The sequence below is a fragment of the Piliocolobus tephrosceles genome, chromosome 8, assembly GCF_002776525.5.
Source record: "Piliocolobus tephrosceles isolate RC106 chromosome 8, ASM277652v3, whole genome shotgun sequence".
In the NCBI taxonomy this organism is placed as follows: domain Eukaryota; kingdom Metazoa; phylum Chordata; class Mammalia; order Primates; family Cercopithecidae; genus Piliocolobus; species Piliocolobus tephrosceles.
The window spans coordinates 102,625,037-102,638,191 of record NC_045441.1 but is presented as its reverse complement, the minus strand read 5'-3'; the positions used below and the strand labels follow the sequence as shown (position 1 = coordinate 102,638,191).

General features: G+C 36.1%; 1 pseudogene; it reads left to right on the top strand.

Moving 5' to 3' along the window:
- Positions 1–5,216, top strand: part of LOC111520409 — a 17,234-nt pseudogene extending 12,018 nt beyond the window's left edge.
- The last annotated feature ends 7,939 nt before the right edge of the window (positions 5,217–13,155 follow it).

The following is a 13,155-nucleotide window of genomic DNA, read 5'->3' as shown; positions in this document are numbered from 1 at the left end:
CTTCCTTCCTTCCTTCCTTCCTTCCTTCCTTCCTTCCTTCCTTCCTTTCTTTCTTTCTTTCTTTCTTTCTTTCTTTCTTTCTTTCTTTCTTTCTTTCTTTCTTTTCTTTCTTTTCTTTCTTTCTTTCATCTTGCTCTGTCACCCAGGCTGGAGTGCAGTGGGGCAATCTTGGCTCACTACAACCTCCACCTCCTGGGTTCAAGTGATTATCCTACCTCGGTCTCCCAAGTAGCTGGAACTACAGGTATGTGCCACCACGCACAGCTATTTTTTTTTTTTTTTTTGTATTTTTAGTAGAGACCGGGTTTCACTGTGTTAGCCAGGATGGTATCAATTTTCTGACCTCATGATCCACCTGCCTCGGCCTCCCAAAGTGCTGGGATTACAGGCACGACCCACTGCACCTGGCCTACGCTCTTAATGATAAATGATATATAAACTTCTATGCCTCAACACTAATGAACTCTTGAAATGTTTTTAAATAAGTAGCCTTTATTCTTACCTGGTTCATATTGCTCTTCTATTTCTGTGGGAACAAGTATATACCAAGTGATATTCTGGCATTCTCTCTCTCTCTCTCTCTCCCCCTCTCTCTCTCACACACACACACTTATTTTATGCAAAGTTTATTTTTGTTTATACAGTTTCTTAGTGTTCATTCTGAGTCCCGAAATTTTATCCATATTTTGGCACATATCCCTTTCTTATTTCCAACTGATAGAAAAATTCTTCCTGTCTGATTGACTTACTATTATTTAGAATTATTTGTCTCTATATTTAGAAGAAAATGGAGTTTCTTCTTTTCTCTCTTATTAGAACTCAGCGTTATGGTCTGTAAACTGCACTGTGCATTCTCCAATCTGTCCTGAATCTTTCATGGGAAAAGCTAACTTCCTGATTAAGATCTCACTTAAAAACTGATCTCCTTTTCTCCCATCTTGTTGGGAGATTACTGGCTCCTGTAACAAAATGTGTCATTGAGCATCCTATTTGGCTGTAGCTTTAGACTATTAGACATAAGATTTGACCATTGTGTTCCTAATGTCAGGAAGGCTATGAACAATTGTTCAACTGTAGTCTCCCAAGCTCTCCAGACTTCAAAGACTTTAAAACATACCGGATGCTTTCAAGATGAACTTAGATACCTATGAGTCTACAAACATGATATTTATAGCCCTCAGGTTGTGATCTCAGGTTGTTTTGAATATATAGGTGGATAGATGTATTCAAACCAAATAAAGGCAAACAGTGTGTGTTTAAAGAACCTCAATGAAAAGTTTTGTGTAGAAAGAAGAAACAGAACACAGGGGCTACACAGTGCTGTGTTAACATGATAACATCTCATCTGACAGGCTGCTTCTGTTGTATACAGAAGTCAAAAGGCTTTGTTTAAACATGAATCAACCAATATTTGGTCTTTCTGGGTCACTGCTGAATAGTAGTGTGAATTTCCCCAAGCCATGGGCTTAGGCAGTAGCTCTGGTTGCTTCATACCGAGGTTGCCCCCCAGTGATGCTGGTAATTGTATTTGTCGGTATGAAAAGATGGGAGCCTTACATACTGATGAGACTAAGAGCCACATATGCCATAGCCCACAGCCACATGCTTGGAAACGTTTAGTGTTCTAGGCATGGTGCCAGGCATCAGAGATACAAGATGGATGACACCAGGCCTCAACCCCAGAGGATTTTAGAGGTTATTGGAGAAGAAAGGTGTATAACAAGAAAATGGAAAGGAAGGCACTAAATGTTATGAACTAGATATAAACAAATCACCAAAACAGAGGATAAAGCTATTATCTTTGCCTGATGATAATAAAATTGTGAAATTATTTTCTGAATCAGTGAGCAGATATAGGGAACCCAATCACTTTATGCATAATCAGCTATTTACAAATAATGGGTATAAAAAAGGTGTTAGGGACTGTGAATAATGCTTTTGAGGAAGTTCCACCAAACTTACACCTTCGGGGTGTGGAAAATATATACTAGATGGATGATCTTGATGGGAGCTACTAATAGGGTTCCTACTACATGAATGAAATGAATGATAACTAATTAGTTAGTATAAACATATGAGCTGGCTGAAGTTATAGGTTTTATAAAGTATACACAAATTTTTGCTATATTTCTCTATACCTTTTATCTTTAATCAATTTTAATTTCTGTTCATTTTCCATGTAAAATATTAGCTGTTTCTAGCAGTAATAATCATGGGGAAACAAGAACTCAGGTAGTAAAGCATTAGTGGAATTAAAAGATAAGAATGGGGAGGTCATCATAGAGGAGTGGAAAAAAAAAAAAAAAAGACTTAGTCCTTTGCATTCCCTTCATGGTAAAAATGAAGTTATTTCGTTAACATGTACTTAGATAATTTTACATTCTTATAGTGCATATTTAAATTTGGATTAAAAAAACAACCTACATCATAAGATTTTACATCATCTGAAAGAATATTTTAATTGGTCCATCTGGCATTTGAAATAATGCGGTACTTATTATAAAGCAGGTGTTAGACACTTCTGAATATTCTGTCCTTAATTAAAGCTTAAAGAAAGTAAGATTACATTTTCTATTTTAAACTTTAAAAATCTAAAGTTAGTAGACATGAATAACAAAATGTGTGGAATCATATGATTTTAAACATTCAATAACTAATGATTAGATATTATTTATTGAACTTTAATTCCTGACATACTTTTGTTTTGAATTTGAGAAATGTAACAATGGGTGTCAATATTTGGAAATGATTTATGTTCAAACTTTGTTTATTCACTCTAATTAAGAAAATTTGGTATACTCTTGAGTGTCATAGTTCAGCAAACACTTTAGAAATAAAAGCTCATGCCGGGCGCGGTGGCTCAAGCCTGTAATCCCAGCACTTTGGGAGGCCGAGACGGGCGGATCACGAGGTCAGGAGATCGAGACCATCCTGATCTACACGGTGAAACCCCGTCTCTACTAAAAATACAAAAAACTAGCCGGGTGAGATGGCGGGCGCCTGTAGTCCCAGCTACTCGGGAGGCTGAGGCAGGAGAATGGCGTGAACCCGGGAGGCGGAGCTTGCAGTGAGCCGAGATCGGGCCACTGCACTCCAGCCTGGGCGACAGAGCGAGACTCCGTCTCAAAAAAAAAAAAAAAAAAAAAAAGAAAGAAATAAAAGCTCATCCTATATTTGACTGTGGTTTTTAGGTATCTTTATTCAGAAGAAAATGAAACTATTGTTTGATACCTCAAAGTTAAAATGTATTCAAAATATGTGGTCTGAATTAATGAACACATTTATAAAAGATATCTTGGGTTCCTTTAAACTATATTCTTTCATAGTTTGAAAGAATTTTTAAGAGAATTTGGTGATCATTTAGAGTCCATACGATCTCTCTGCAAAAATAAACATCAGCTTAGTGAGTTCTCCTTATAATCCATACATAGAAAATCATAAAATTTGAGAGAGATAATAGTACTGTTATTTAGGTGTGCAACAGGTTAAGAAGCAATACATAAAGAATGTCTGTGAATCACATCAAGGAAGATTTAAATCTCCAGTGAAAGAATCTAGGGTTACTTTTGGCCAACTCGATTCAAAACATCTATTAATGTTTAAATAAATGGAAGAGTAGTTCAACCAGAATATAGTTCTAATATTGAAGAGCGATGTAAGCCTCCCAGATCCACTTGCATGTATGGATTTTCTCCGCAGATAGGTACTGCAAGTGGCAACAAACATCAAAATGAAGCAATCAATAAGCAAAATTCTATGCAAGAATATAGGCAAATTTAATTAGATAGATATGGCATCTATTTTCTAGGATTTTATAATCCCAAAAAGCAACTGGAAGCTTACGTCAGTATATTTAGATGCCAGGAGAGCAATAAAAAATTAGTGCTCTGAGAAATAAAATAAACCATGTATTTGCATTTTGTCAGTTATATCTACAACTGACAAAATTAATCAAGACAGATGATACAATTATGATTTACAATTATGGCCAGCGGGATGTGACAGTGTGCTGTCTCACTGGAAGTTCACTGTTCCCTGGCACAGGTCTCTAGGCTTCCTGCCTCAGAAGCACAGCAGCAGGCTTCATGGGAAGGTGAAGAGCTTCCCTAAGGATGAACCTTCCAAGCCATTCCACCTCACAGCCTTCCTGGGATACAAGGCTGGCATGGCCTACATCATGTGAGAAGCTGACAGCCCAGGATCCAAGGTGAACAAGAAGGAAGTGGTAGAGGCTGTGACCATTGTGGAGACACTGCCCATGGTAGTTGTGGGCATTGTGGCTATATGCAAACCCCTCAAGGCCTCCAGACCTTCAAGACTGTCTTTGCTGAGCACATCAGCCATGAGTGCAAAGGTGCTTCTATAAGGACTGGCATAATCTATAAAGATGACCTTTACCAACTACTGTAAGAAATGGCAGAATGAGGATGGCAACAAGCAGCTGGAGAAGGAATTCAACAGCATGAAAATGTACTGCCAAGTCATCTCTGTCATTGCCCATACTCAGATGTGCCTGCTTCCTCTGTGCCAGAAGAAGGCACCCCTGATGGAGATCCAGGCAAACTGAGGCACTATGGCTGAGAAACTGGACTGGGCCCTGGAGAGGCTAGAGCAGCAGGTACCTGTGAACCAATTGTTTGGGAAGGACAGGGTAATTGATGTCATTGAGGTGACCAAGTGCAAAAGCTACAAAAGGGGTCACCAGTCATTGGTACACAAAGAAGCTGCCCCATAAGACCCACCAAAGGCTGTGTAAGGCTGCTTGTATTGGGACATGGCATCCTGTCTGTGTGGCCTTCTCTGTGGCATGTGCTGGGCAGAAAGGCTACAATCACTGCACGAGAATAGCAAGAAGATCTATAAAATTGGCCAGGGCTACCTTATGAAGGATGAAAAATGGATCAAGAACAATGCCTCCACTGATGACGACTTGTCTGACAAGAGCATCAACCCTCTGGGTAGCTTTGTCCACTATAATGAAGTGACCAATGACTTTGTCATGCTGAAAGGCTGTGTGCTGGGAATCAAGAAGTGAGTGCTCACCTCCGCAAGCCTTTGATGGTGCAGACCAAGCATCCTGCTCTGGAGAAGACTGACCTTAAGTTCATCAACACTGTTTCCAGGTTTGGCTGTGGCCACTTCCAGACCATGGAGGAGAAGACAGTGTTCGTGGAACCGCTAAAAAAGACCAGATTGCAAAGCAAGAAGGAGCTTAATGCCAGGAACAGATTTTGCAGCTGATGGGGTCTCAATAAAAGTTATTTTCCACTGGAAAAAGAAATTAGATAGGCTTTCAAAACTTAACAGACAAGACTAGATTCTAAATAGTGATGGCAAAAATACAGAATTTGGAAAGAAGTAGTTTGAAAGAAATCTTTATATATAATTTCTGGAGAGTTTAGATTGATTTGATTGGTTCACAATAATTAAAAAAGTAGTTGTTGATAAGTAAAGCACTGTGTTAAGTGTCTCCAGAAATACCAAGATGAGAATGCACTAATCCTGTGTTTAAGATATCTGCCTAAGTGGGAACAGGTTTATATGCACAAATATTCTTAAGTAAAATACATGACATCTGCCATGTGATTGAATGAAGCAAAGATAAATACATCAGTAAAGTCACATGACAAAGTGAATTCTACTTTGGGAGAATTTCTCACAAAAATGTTAGCTTTTGAGACGCAACTGAGAAGGGAAAAAAGAAATATTTTAAACATTAAATATAAAAGCAAGGTTGCTCCAGACCAGTGGTGTCTGATAGAACTTTCTGCTATGAGAGAAATGTTACTTATCTGTAGTGTCTGATAGAATAGCCATGAGCCACTTGTGACTATGAAAAACTTGAAACTTTAAAACTGAATTCTAAAGCTTATTTACTTAAAATTGAATGGTTACTATATTGAACAACACAGTTTTAGGCAGAGGAACCAGCTTGAGTAGAAGTAGTGAAGCTTGAGAGTGCATGGGATGCTGTGTTTACAGGCAGCCACCTCTCTGCTCTCACTAGAGTAGAGTTGGGTGATAAAGTGAAAAGCAAGGTTGAAAGCAAATATCCAGGCAAAATTTTGGAAGCTTTTGCATATTGGACCATTAGAGAGTAGGCAATGAAAAATTTTTAATAGGTTTGATTCAAGCTCAACCTTGGGATTTAGGAAGAAAACCAGCGACTGTGAATCAGAGTTGAGATCAGGTGAGAAGTTACTGAAACAATTCAAACAAGAGAACGTGAGATATTATATTAAGACAAAGAAAGGAAAATTATATATGCAAAGGAAAATTCAGGGAGACATTTATCATATTGGCTTAATGTGGTTTCCTCAAACTAAGGAGAAAATTTCGAGTAAAACTTACGAATGTAAGCAGCATTTTTTTTTTTTCAGAGTTTCTGGGAAAAGCAAGAAAATGACACAGGGAAAGGGTGGCAGCCAATACTGTGTGAGTGACCTAGCCAGCAATCAACATGGGTGACTGGAGTTCATTCTTACAGGGAAACACTGGAGGACGGTATAACACACGTGCTTCAAAATTATCCCAACAAAAGATCAAGAGAGCTGAGACATTACCATCGATCACCAGTTAAAGACTGTTTCCAGGGGATACAGGACTCCTGGTCTGTTGTATGCTGGGATAGATTAGTCTTCCATAGCTTCAGAAAAAACAAAACAAAACAAAACAAACAAACAAAAAACCTGAGAAGTAGAAACGCAGATAATAGGATTCAGAAGCCCTCAGGTAGACATAGAAATGGCAGCATGCAAAGGCTTAATCAGAGTTCTATCAGTGTCTGCTTCATACAGGTAATATGTGATATAGCACCAGGTATGCCACACGTCTTATACAATCAAATTAAAATATGTATAAACATACTAACAGGCTAACTGCTTATATAATAAGAGAGATGGTAAATAATTTAAGAAATAAGAATAATAAAAAATACATTCATATTGAAAAACCAAAAATATGTCTATAGAGTATTACCACTTTCAAATTTAGCCACAAGAACAGATGAGATTGTATGTTTTTGGTGCTAGTGGTTCTCAGAAGGTTTTCCAAGCCACTTTGGTGGCATGCCAAGTCTTCATGGGTGTGCACAGCTAAAAAGCGAGAGATGAGACATGGCACACTATAAAGCTAGACACGTCTAAATGTGTTTATTAAAACGTGATAATTTTTTGGGTGAAAAGAAATATTTTTACTGAATTCTGACACCATAAAAGACGAGCAAGTTTATTAACTAGGCAACCTGGGATTCTTGTATAGGCACCAGGAGATATTGTGGCACTGTAATAATGATAGTATTTTAGTTATTGCTGACATTTCTGTGTGGTTTGAATCCCTTCATCACTTTATGTTTGTTACCAGAACTAATAATATCCTAAATTGCACAAGTTTGAAAGAAAAGTTTGGTAAACGTTAGCCAAGGTAAGGAATGTGTTATGATAATTCATCATTAAGTTACTGCAATTTGTGAATAATGTTGAAAGTGTATTCATTATTATTGAATGTATGGTAAGTAAAGAAGACATTTTCTTAACTTGCTTACTATTGAATGTACCAATAGACACTGAGATGTCAATAAGACATACTTATTACAAATTAATTGTAAAATTAAAGCCATATAGGACTTAACATTATCAAAAAGTGCTGTAAATTTATGAGAGTCTCTTTTAACATTCAAAATAATTTTAGTAGATTTTTTTTCTGGTGAGATTATTTGGACAAAGAAATGGTCCAAATTCTCAAAGTCAAATGAGCCAGTGTTTTCTCTTCACATATTCTTTTCTTTTTATTCAGCAATTGATCTCCCTAAGCATAGCTGTATGTGTGGTTACACAGTATAGAATCTGTATTTCCAGCCTCCCTTTCAACTAGATTTTCTATTTGTTCTGATCAATGGTATATAAACAGAAGAAAAGGTGCATTTAACTTCCAGGAAATAAAAGGAGGAGAAATGTCCTTCTTCTGTCTTTTCTTCCTTCTGGCTATAAGGCAGATGTGACAGCTGCAGCTGGAAAAGCTGTCTGGGCTATAAGGTAGATGCCATCATTTAAAGAAAGCAGACAAATCAGAAAAATAATATAGGCCTCACTTATTGATAATTGTGAAGAATAGACACCAACTCTTTTTTTCATATAATTATGTATGAAAAAAAGCATTTATTCTTAGACAATAGTATTTTGGTTTTTTTATGGCTAAGTTAAGTCAAGCTTAATTTTAAGAGGAAAAACTCCATTTTCATTTTTGCAATTATTTTCTACACATAGTTGTATTCTTGCGATGGTAGCATAAACTTGCCTTAAAGAAGATGGTTAGATTTTGGAAAAAAATTACATCTGTAATATAAATACATGTCAAGGCCCATCCTTTTCACGAGAGTGGTCATGTGGAGTCAAGATTTCATATAAGAAATCAAAAAGATCTCCTTTCAACTTGAATAGATACATCAGAACATTTCCCATGGAAAACCAAAGAGTTTAGTATGAAAGAATAGTTGTTCACTGTTGGTGCCCATTTGTCTCCAAAGCAAAGAAATAGGTTTAAAAGAAATTCTAGACTTAAACTCAACACTTGATCAATTGGACATAATAGACACCTACAGACCACCCAATAATCACGGAATATACATCCTTCTCATTGGTGCATAGAATATATTGATTGGTCAAAAAGCAAGTATCAATAGATTCAGAAAAACTAAAATCATACCAAGTATACTCTTGGACCACAGTGCAATTAAAATAGAAATCAGTTTCAAGAAGAACTCTCAAAACTGCACACATTTATGGAAATCAAACAACCTGCTCCTGAATAACTCATGGGTAAACTCAAAATTAAGGTAGAAACTTAAAAACTGAAATTAATGAAAATGCAGACATGACTTACACAAATCTGAGATGTAGCTAACGTGGTGTTAAGAGCAAAGTTTATAGCATAAAACCCTTTATCGAGAAGTTAGAAAGATCTCAAATAAGCAATCTAACTTTGCACTTAAAAGAATTAGAGGCCGGGCTCGGTGGCTCAAGCCTGTAATCCCAGCACTTTGGGAGGCCGAGACGGGCAGATCACGAGGTCAGGAGATAGAGACCATCCTGGCTAACACGGTGAAACCCCATCTCTACTAAAAAATACAAAAAACTAGCTGGGCGAGGTGGTGGGCGCCTGTAGTCCCAGCTACTCAGGAGGCTGAGGCAGGAGAATGGCATAAACCCGGGAGGCGGAGCTTGCAGTGAGCTGAGATCAGGTCACTGCACTCCAGCCTGGGTGACAGAGCGAGACTCCGTCTCAAAAAACAAAACAAAACAAAACAAAAGAATTAGAATAAAAAGAATAAAACAACCCCAATACTAGCAGAAGAAAATAAATAACTAGAATTTTAGAAGAACTCAATGAAATTGAGATGCAGAAATCCATTAAAAAATGAATGAAACCAATAGTTTGTTCTTTGCAAAAAACAAGATTGATAGACTGCTAGCTAGATTAATAAAGAAAAAAGAGAAAATAAAAAAAGTAAATCAGAAATTATAAATATAATATTACAACTTATCCCACATAAATACAAAGATCCTCAGAAAATACTATGAACAACTCTGTGCACGCAAATTAGAAAATACAGAGGAAATGGATAAATTCCTGGAAACACACAGCCTCCCCATATTGAATCAATAAGAGGTTGAAACTCCGAATAGACCAATATCGAGCTCTGAAATTGATTCAGTAATAAAACACCTACCAACAACAACAAAAATTCCCTGGACCAGATGGATTCATAGCTGAATTTTATCAGATTTACAAATAAGAACTGGTACCCAATCCTACTGAACCGATTCCAAAAAAGTTGAGGAGGAGGGCCTCCTCCTTAACTCATTCTATGAGACTAGCATCAGCCACATACCAAAATCTGGCAGAGACACAACACAAAAAGGAAAACTTCATGTCAATATCCCTGATGAACATAGATGCAAAAATCCTCAATAAAATGCTAGCAAATTGAATATAGCAGCACATCAGAAAGTTAATATACCATGATTAACTAGGCTTTATTTGTGGGATGGAAGGCTGGTTCCATACACAAATCAATAATTGTGATTAACCCCTTAAACAGAATTAAAAATAAAACCATATGATCACTCAATAGATGCAGAAAAAGCTTCCAATAAAATCCAACATTTCTTCATAATGAAAACCTTCAAAAAATAAGGCAAAAAAGGAATATACCTCAAAATAATGAACCATCTATGACAAACCCATAGCCAACATCATGCTAAACAGGCAAAAGTTCCCTTTGAGAACTGGAACAAGAAAGGATGCCCACTTTCACCACTCTTATTCAACATAGTACTGGAAGTCCTAGCCAGGGCAGTCAGGCAAAAGGAAGAAATAAAAAGCATCCAAAGAGAAAAGAAACAATCAAACTATCTCTGTTCACTGATAATATAATTCTATACCTATAAAACCCTAAATTATCTACCAACAGACTCCTAGAGCTGATAAACAATTTTAGTAAGGTTTCAGGATACAAATTAATGAACAAAAATCAGTAGCATTTCTATATACCAGTAATGCCCAGGATGAGAGGCAAGTCAAAAACACAATCCCATTGACAATAACAACAAAGAAAATGAAATACCTAGGAATATAGCCACCCAAGGAGGTGAAAGATCTCTACAAGGAGAACTAAAAAACGCTGCTGAAAGAAATCAGAGTTGACTCAAATAAGTAGAAAAACATAGCATGGCTCATGTATTGGAAGAATCAACATTATTAAAGTAGCCATACTGCCCAAAGCGGTTTACAGATGCAACACTACTTTTATCAAACTACCAATGTCATTCTTGACAGAATTAGAAAAAAGTTATTCTAAGTTTCATATGGGACTTAGAGCTCAAATAGTCTAAGCAATTCTAAGCAAAAAGAACAAAGCTGGAGGCATCACAATACCCAACTTCAAACTTTATTATAAGGCAATAGTAACCAAAACAGCACAGTACTGGTACAAAAACAGACCCATAGACTAATGAAATAGAATAAGAAACTCAGAAATAAATCTTCACACTTGTAAACATCTGATCTTTGATAAGGCTAACAAAAACAAGCAGAGGGGCAAGGATTCCCTATTCAATAAATGGTGCTGGGATAGCTGGCTAGTCATATGCAGAAGAATGAAACTGGGTCCTCCACCTTTCACCATATAGAAGTGTTAATTTGAGATGGATTAAATATTTAAATATAAGACCTCAAGCTATAAATGTCCTAGAAGAAAGCCTAGGAAACGCTACTATTAATATGGACTTGGGCAAAAAAAAAAAAAAAAAAAAAAATTGGCTAAGTCTCCAAAAGCAAAATTTGACAAGCAGGGGATAATTAAACTGAGGAGCTTCTACACAGGAAAAGATACCATTGAAGTAAACAGAAAACCTAGAGAATGGCAGAAAATATTTACTATGTATCTCACAAAGGTATATATAACATTCAGAATCTATAAGAAACTTAATAAATGAACAAACAGAAAACAAATAACCCCATTAAAAAATGGACAAAGGACATGAACAGACACTTCTCAAAAGAAGACATAGTTGAGGGGTTGGGGGCTAGGGGAGCGATAGCATTAGGAGAAGTACTTAATGTAGGTGACGGGTTGATGGGTGCAGCAAACCACCATGGCACGTATATACCTGTGTAACAAAACTGCACGTTCTGCTCATGTAACCCAGAACTTAAAGTATAATTTTAAAAAAGAGAAAATAAATGGCAAACACTGTTGAAAACATCTTTATCTTCACTAATCATTAGAGAAATGCAAATCAAAACCACAAGACAACATTTCACACCAGTCAGAATGACTATTATTAAAACATCAAAAAGCAACAGATACTGGCAAAGCTGCAAAGAAAAGGGAACACCTATACACTGTTGGTGGGAATGTAAATTAGTTCAGGACTGTGGAAAGCACTTTGGAGATTTCTCAGAGAACTACCATTCAGAGTTCCCATTCAATCCAGCAATCCCATCACTGTGTATATACCCAAAGGGAAATAGATATTTGTACTAAAAAGACACATACATTCATATGTTTATCACCACACTATTCACCATAGCAAAGACATGGAACCAACCTAGGTGCCCATCAATAGAGGACTGGGTAAAGTAAATGTGTACATTTATACCATAGCATACTATGCAAACAACAACAAAAAAAAGAGAGTGAAATTATAACCTGTTCAGCAACATGGATGCAACTGGAGGCCATAATCCTAAGCTAATTAATGCAGGAACAGAAAATCAAACACTACATCTTCTGACTTTTAAGTGGGAGCTATACATTGAGCACCCATGGACATGGACATAAACATGAGAACAATGGACACTGTGGACTACTAGAGAGGAGAGGAATGCAGGGGGGAATGGATCAAAAAACTATGTATTGGGGACTATACTCGCTACCTGGGTACAATATAACTATGCAACAAGTACCCCCTGTGTCTAAAATAAAACTTGAAATAAATGTGTATATAAATATAATATATAACTATATATCATACTACTTTATTAATATAACAAAATATATATTTTAAAATCTATAGATCTAAATGTATGTATATTTAATCTATATGTTTTAAATATATATTTAAAATTAATACATCTAAAACATAGTTATTTCTAAAATATATTAAAACTTCTAATATTATATTATTATAATATTATTATAAATGAAATAGAAATACAAATTATACCATCAAACTTTAAAAATAAGGTTATATAAGTAAAGAAAAAAATAAATGGATTGAACATTCAAGAGCCATCTTTTTGTGTTTATGGGAATTTTATCAGTTTTAATACATATTGATTTGTTTCTATGGATTTGTATAGATTCACATGCAAGAGCTTAAATATTTGGTATTAATCATCTTATTAAAATAACAATGGCTTTATAATAAATATTTATTGCCCAACAAATCATTTTCAGGCTCTACTATTATCTTTATGATACTATCAATATACTAGTTTGCTGACATTCTGAGTATAACCAAGATGCATTATAGCATAATTCAGAAAAAAGATTAACATTACATGAGATAAAATAATATTTTTGGAGTTTTTGTGACCAAGAAGGCTTTCTCTCAGTCTTCCCCCATAGGCTCCAGCATGCTAAGATTTTTC